This window comes from Brassica oleracea, chromosome C4 (genome assembly GCF_000695525.1).
Source record: "Brassica oleracea var. oleracea cultivar TO1000 chromosome C4, BOL, whole genome shotgun sequence".
Classification (NCBI taxonomy): domain Eukaryota; kingdom Viridiplantae; phylum Streptophyta; class Magnoliopsida; order Brassicales; family Brassicaceae; genus Brassica; species Brassica oleracea.
Window position 1 is genome coordinate 29,952,202 of NC_027751.1, and position 7,078 is coordinate 29,959,279.

A 7,078-nucleotide genomic window follows, 5' to 3' on the forward strand; every position below is an offset into this window, starting at 1 on the left:
AAAAATTAGAACTTTAATTTTGTATTAATTAAAAAAAATCTCAAATCCTAGGTGGCACTCTAAATGCCTTCTAAATTCCATTTCAAAGAATTCTGGAGCATCTAATATAAAGTATAGTTTAATCTAATTGTGTCACATTATTCCATAATTATACAACACTAGAGAACATTATATTAACCTAAAACATAGGAAGTGTGTATTCTTTCGATAAATAAAAGCTACAGAATTAGCTAATATGATTTACATATATATGGCAATTAATGATTATGAATAATAAAGATTTGATAACAATTTTTGCATCCTTCTTCATTTTTGTTTAAATTTATATTATTAAAAAAAAATTAAACAATCACCTGCTTCTCTCCCATTAAAAAGGAAACAAACAAATCCAAGTACAGTACTTCAGATTATAAAGACATAATAAACATATGAACTGACAAAATATTTGAAGATAAGAGATCTTATCAACTACGTATAGGGACGTGTAGTTCAAATTCTTATCTGATATCTTTTGCATGAAAAAGGAAAGAGTGAAGGAAGTAAAATAGATCTCACAGTTGTTTGATGATTGCTCATTTTACTTCTTTAGTGTGTGTTCTGCAGAAGCCCCTAACACACTTGTTAAAGATATATAAAGAAGCCCTTCTCTGTAAACCAAAAAGACGACTTAACGTGGCTATCAAAATCTTTGAGTAATCACCAAACTAATTAGGTCTTCTGAATCTATAATTTTATACATCCGATTTCATGTTTTTTTTGTTCAATTATTAGATTCGATCCAAAACAGATTTGTTTCTCTTTCTTTTTGGAAATAAGCTAAAATAATGAGCAAATTGGGTCAAAAACAAAAAAAAAAATAGCAAAATTAGAGATATGCCAAAAACAATAAGAGAATGTTGTGCGTGATGTCAAACACTACTGCTAAAAGACGAAACTGCTCTTATTACTGGATGAATAGAGTTCCAGACTCTAGGTGACTTACAACTATATGCCACAACAGAATTTATGTAGATTTGAAAAGATTATGAAAAGATTTGGATAAGATTTGTTAAACTTGGCTCGGTAAACGAAGAGGTACAGTGTGGTGTGAAAGTTCAATCTACAAGTGATGTGTCAAACTATTAGCCACTACTTTCCATATCGTTTTAGAAATATTTAATGCAACTTGCAAGTGGGCTTACCTTAGGATTAGCTTAGTGCAACATATGTAAATTACAATGAGCTACTTCATAATAAATATTTAAGTTTACTTATATAAAGTTAGTAGGTAAACTTATTATTTGACCGATGTTTCTACGGGGGTAGCTAAGCTTTCGTATTTCAGTTTCCCGCGTTAACTTTTTAGTTGGCCAGTCTAAAAAAGATTAAATTGTAGTTTTCTGGGCTGGTTAATTGTAGTATATGTAAATAACCATCTGTTTCAATGTACAATGGATCTTTATCTTAGTCTTCACGTTGGCGAGGCAAACATATTATTAACCCTTAAAATTAAAACTTGGACGTGTCTTAGTTTGGTCTTAGCATAGTACAATATATTCATAACACTATGAGTACGATTATAATAGTGCTATGTTCCACTGGCTTAACCGGATGTGTTAAATAGCTGCTATGCTAAATATATGACAAAGCTGATACATGATTTAAAATTGATATTATAAGAAGTCAAGATCATATATATGACATATTAAATGAACATACTAATAATGTTTATGTATATATATATGACAAAGCTGATACATGATTTAAAATTGATATTATAAGAAGTCAAGATCATATATATGGCATATTAAATGAACATACTAATAATGTTTATGTATATGTATTTGTTGGAAATGTCAAATATTTGGATAGCTAATATAATATATACACGGTTAGAAAATAAATTATTTGGGATAAAAAAATTGATTTGTTGGTAATCTCATATTATTAGATGGTTAATATAATATTTACACGGTTAACAAATAAATTATCTGGGATAAAACATGTTTGAATTCTGTATAACACATTTTTCAATACCATAGGAATCAAGATCGTAGCTATAACATATGAAGCGAACATACGAATAATGGTACAAATCAAATTGTAGATAGCTAATATAATACTTACACCTTTAGAAAATGGGTTACTTGAGATAAAACAATAATTATCTTGACTAATAAATTATGTAACCATCTATTATTTTTGGTTTGTGACGATGCATCAAAAATTTATTGTAACCATCTAACACAATTTACATTATAGTTTCCTTATTAATAATCCGTGTAAATGAAATAATTTCCGTCTATGTACCAGTTCTTTTACCTGGTTTTGGCATGTATATAAAATAATATCTGGTTAAAATTCGTATTGTCTCAAAAATATATATATATATATATATATATATAAATGCCTATCCAACAAGAGTAACATCTAGCAGCTTCTTCCACCACGAGCCAATTTGTATTGTCTCGGAAATATATATAAATGTCTTTCCAGTGACTTCATTACTTTATCTTGCAGCTTCTTTTTTTCCTCTGTAAGTTTACACCACAAGATAATAAAACCAAGAGCTGTGAACACGACGATGGGTCTTGAGGAAAGAGATCAGATAAAAAAAGAAATATCAATTTTGAATTTGTATGAGACCGAAGGGTTTGTGGTACAGTGTTGTGACCTTTACTCCAACTAGTTCTTCTCTAGCTGCAAAATATCTCCCCATAATTGAATAGAGTGTAGGTTGAGCGGCGTTGTTCTCCATTTCTAAGATTTTCCCTCGAGCAATTCCTAGGGTTGTTCTTGTGGAAATTGAAAGAAAAAACTATTGGAAAAAAAAATAGATTAAAAATGTGAGAGATGAAAGAAGAGGAGAGACTAGAAGCTTGAATTTTGAAATAGTGAATAAATAAATGTGATATCAATATTTTCGATCTGACAAGAGAAAATATGAAAAAAAGACAGAAAATCAGATCTTACAGAAGATTTTGCTTATATATACGATTTGGTGTATTTGTTTAGATATAGGGATAACAGAATCATAAACGATTATCTACGGTTGAAAAAGAGTGTTAAATGATAGATAGCTAAATAGACAAAAATGTTTTGGTAGGAATCTTAATTTCTCTAAAATAATTAGTCCTTCTCTACTGCACATGTTTTCAACATCAAAAATAAATTAATAAAAAATAAGAGAGATTGAGAAACAGGTTATCATTTTAGAATGTGAGATACTCGTTAATATTATTGACCACGTATTAATAAGTAAATGATTTCTTTCCTTTAAAATAAAATAAAATTAAGACTAGAGGTCGTTATCTCAACTAGAAATGATATTGGCTATTGCATCAACGTTTGTCGGTTCGAATGACTGATAGATGAAGCTAATATTACATATTGTAGTTTCTGGTCTAGGGTGATTACGGGTTCAGCCCTAAACTTTCCGCTGTTTAAAAAAATTAAAGTTTATCCAACCAAAAAAATATGTAAAAATTGGGTTTGTCATGAATATTTTATTCAAAACTAACTGGCTGTCAGTGGATTAGTAAGATTTCATTCATTTAGTAACATTCTTCTTTATGTTCATTTATAGGCAATTATGAGAACATCTACAAAGTCACCCATCATTAGGTAGCTCTAATACCATATAAGTTTTTGGATTTTCAATCTAAAACTAATCGGCCGTAAGTTATCAGCTCAAATTTCTTGTATATTACGCATGTTCCATTAAAACTCATGATGTAAAAGCTTAAATATATGCACAGACTCTCGAAATAATAGTCTATATAACCATTAATCTAGATAATATCTCAACTCTAAAATTTAAATTTGGTCAGACCAACCGAACCATTTGGATCCAACTGATTTAAGAAAAAGATGTAATAAGTTACTCGCCTTGAACTCGTTACTTGACTCGTATTCACTTTGAAAATTCAAGTACTCGGTGTTGTCAAGGCAAGTAACAAATCGACAATTTTCATTACTTACAAGACCAAATCAAGTATCAAGTATCATTATTATTTTTATTACTTGACTTATTACTTATCCAGTTACTTAGTATTTGTTACATGATCTATTAAAGCATTATTATTAAATTGATTGATCATCTATTTTTTATTGTAATTTTTATTGTAAAAAAATGTAGATTATTTTTTTGACTCTGTTCATTAAAGTTTATATTTAAAGGATCTATCTCGTGATCCTTAGCAAGATCAAGATCAGAATTTTTTCTAGAAACAAAAAGTAACGAGACACAAGAAATAAAGAAAAAAAGAAAGATCGAAATATACCCAGAAATTTACTTGTTTATATATGTTTTTTCTTTTACTTGCATTTAAAATTGGACAAAAATACTCATTTGTCTTCTTATACTTGTTACATGTTTCGTATCCGTCTTTATTTTTAAATACTAGTCGTATCTAGTCAAGTATTTTTATAGTAACAAATATTTTAAAAAAATTATCTATATGGCTTGTTATTACCTGTTATTTGCTTAGAGAAGATTTTTTTGTCATCGTGAAAATTATACAATGCTTATATATCGAAATATACATGTATTTTTATTTGTCTTCTTTATAATATAAACAAATATTTTGTTTAAATTAATTCATATGTTATTTTTAGTAGAATAAACAAAACAAACTTTTATGTCTATTTCTAATAGAGTATTATTTAGTAAGTAGTTTTTAAATACTCAGAAAACTCGTAAATAGCTCACAAGTACTCATAATTCATAAATAGTTCACAAATACTCTTTTTTTTAAGAGTTCACAAGTACTCTTAAATAGTAAGTAATAGAGCAAGGCAAATAACTTGCAAGTAATTCATTTTTGATCAAATACTCAAACTAGCAAGTACTCGTTTTTAACAAGTCAAGTCAAGTATAAGTCGAAAATTTAGTACTTGTACAAGTCAAATCAAGTAGCAACTACATGCAAAATAGCGAATACTCGCCTTGTGTCCGGCCTATTCTCAACCATTGTTTTTATTACAACACACAAGATTTGAGGCTCAAAGAGAAGAAAAAATGGGCAGGCCTGGTATTGTAGCTCCAGAGTCAAGAATGTATATATTTCCTGAGACATATCGAGAAGAGTCATGAATGAGATAGCGAACCAGCAAGGTAATTCCCGGATCCACGGTCTGTTGCACCTTTAACGGTATAGTCCTCTCGATCACTTTCTTAAGCCACTCTTTTTGCATTAGACCTTGAGTGATCTTGATAGAGTAACGATGTATTATTCAATGTAACCGTATCTCTCAGCTACAAAGACTCAACTCGAGACTCCGTAACTGCCACTCTTGCTCTCACACACGAGAGACAAGCCTAGTCACAATTCTACCAAATTGCATAAGCCCACCTATCCATCCTATGGGTCCTTTTATAGACTAAGGCCACAACAACTATTGTATTGTTTACAAGTATTATTTGAATAAAGCTGAGGCTCTTTCTTCTTCTCCACGTCTTGCTTCATTTCTTATTCTCTTCCAAGTTATTCTGCTTCTTCTGTCTACGAGTATAAACCCTCCAAGGTATATCAATACCCCCGTTTCACAGAACGAGCTTGTCCTCAAGCGATGAATCAGGGAATTGCTGCTTCAGCTCCACCATACGCATCCAAGTATTCTCGTGATCAGGCAAATTACGCCACTTCACCAACACCTCCAAATGACCTGCATCGTCCTAACGACTACTCAATAGCTCCTCAGGTTCCACTACCAGCTCCTCACTTGGCGACAAGGTAGGTAGTAAAGGTGTCACCACCTGATTAGCACCCACCACCGGTTTAAGTTGAGACACATGAAAAACCGGGTGGATGCGCGATCCTTCGGGAAGTCTCAACCTATAAGAAACTTTCACAATTCTCTCCAACACTTCAAAAGGACCATAATACCTTGCTGCCAACTTCTGACATAATCTTCTACTCACGGACTGCTGACGGTATGGTCTAAGTTTCAAATAAACCATTGAACCCACAATCAACTCCAAATCTCTTCTCTTCTTATCAGCATTGTTCTTCATGATGAGCACGAAAAAGATGTTGCTTAACTTCATCCAGCACCCTATCCCTTTCAAACAACATCTCTTCCAGCTCAAAGTTATTCGTTGACCCTCGCTCGTAACTCACCAATGCTGGTGGCTCTCTGCCATATACCAGTTTGAAAGGTGTGCACTGCGTCAACTTATGGAAAGAAGTGTTGTACCATAGCTCGGCCCAAGCTAAGAATTTCGACCAACTCTTGGGACGAGAGGAAGCAAAACAGTGCAGGTAGGTTTCAAGACATCGATTAATAACCTCTGTCTGACCATCTGATTGTGGATGGAACGCTGTACTGAACCGCAGCCTGGTACCTGAAGCTTTAAAACATTCTTTCCAAAAGCTGCTCAAAAATATCTTGTCTCTGTCAGATATTATTGATTTCGGGTAGCCGTGCAAGCGGATCACTTCCTGAACAAACTTCTTTGCAACATCTGCAGCCGTAAAAGGATGCTTCAGTCCAATGAAGTGACTGTACTTGCTTAAACGATCAACCACCACAAATATAACATTGATTCCTCCAGACATTGGCAACCCTTCAATGAAGTCCATGGATAAATCCTCCCAAATCTGAGTAGGAAGCTCGATTGGTTGGAGTAAACCCGCAGGAGATCGTGTAGAGTACTTGTGAGTTTGGAAAATTTCACACTCCGCAACATAAGCCTGTACTCTCTGTTTCATTTTGGACCAGTAAAACGTGCTTTTAACACGTTGCAATATCTTGAGAACGCCTGAATGTCCCCCAAGTAACCCATCGTGACATTCCTTAAGTATCAATGGAATATACGCTGAGTTCGATGGAATGACTAGACGACCTTTATACAACAATCTTCCTTCCTTCACCATAAATCCATTCTCCACTTCTACATCCACAGTCTTCTCACTGATCATCAATTTCATCTCATCACTCTCATCAATCTCCTTGTAAAGATCCTCAATTTGTAGAGCCTTCGGTATTGTCAATGCCAGTAGCTCCAAGGAAGAGTAGTTGACAATACGAGACAGCCCATCTGCAACTCGATTCTCACTCCCCACTTTGTACTCAATATCGAACTCATAGCCCGTAA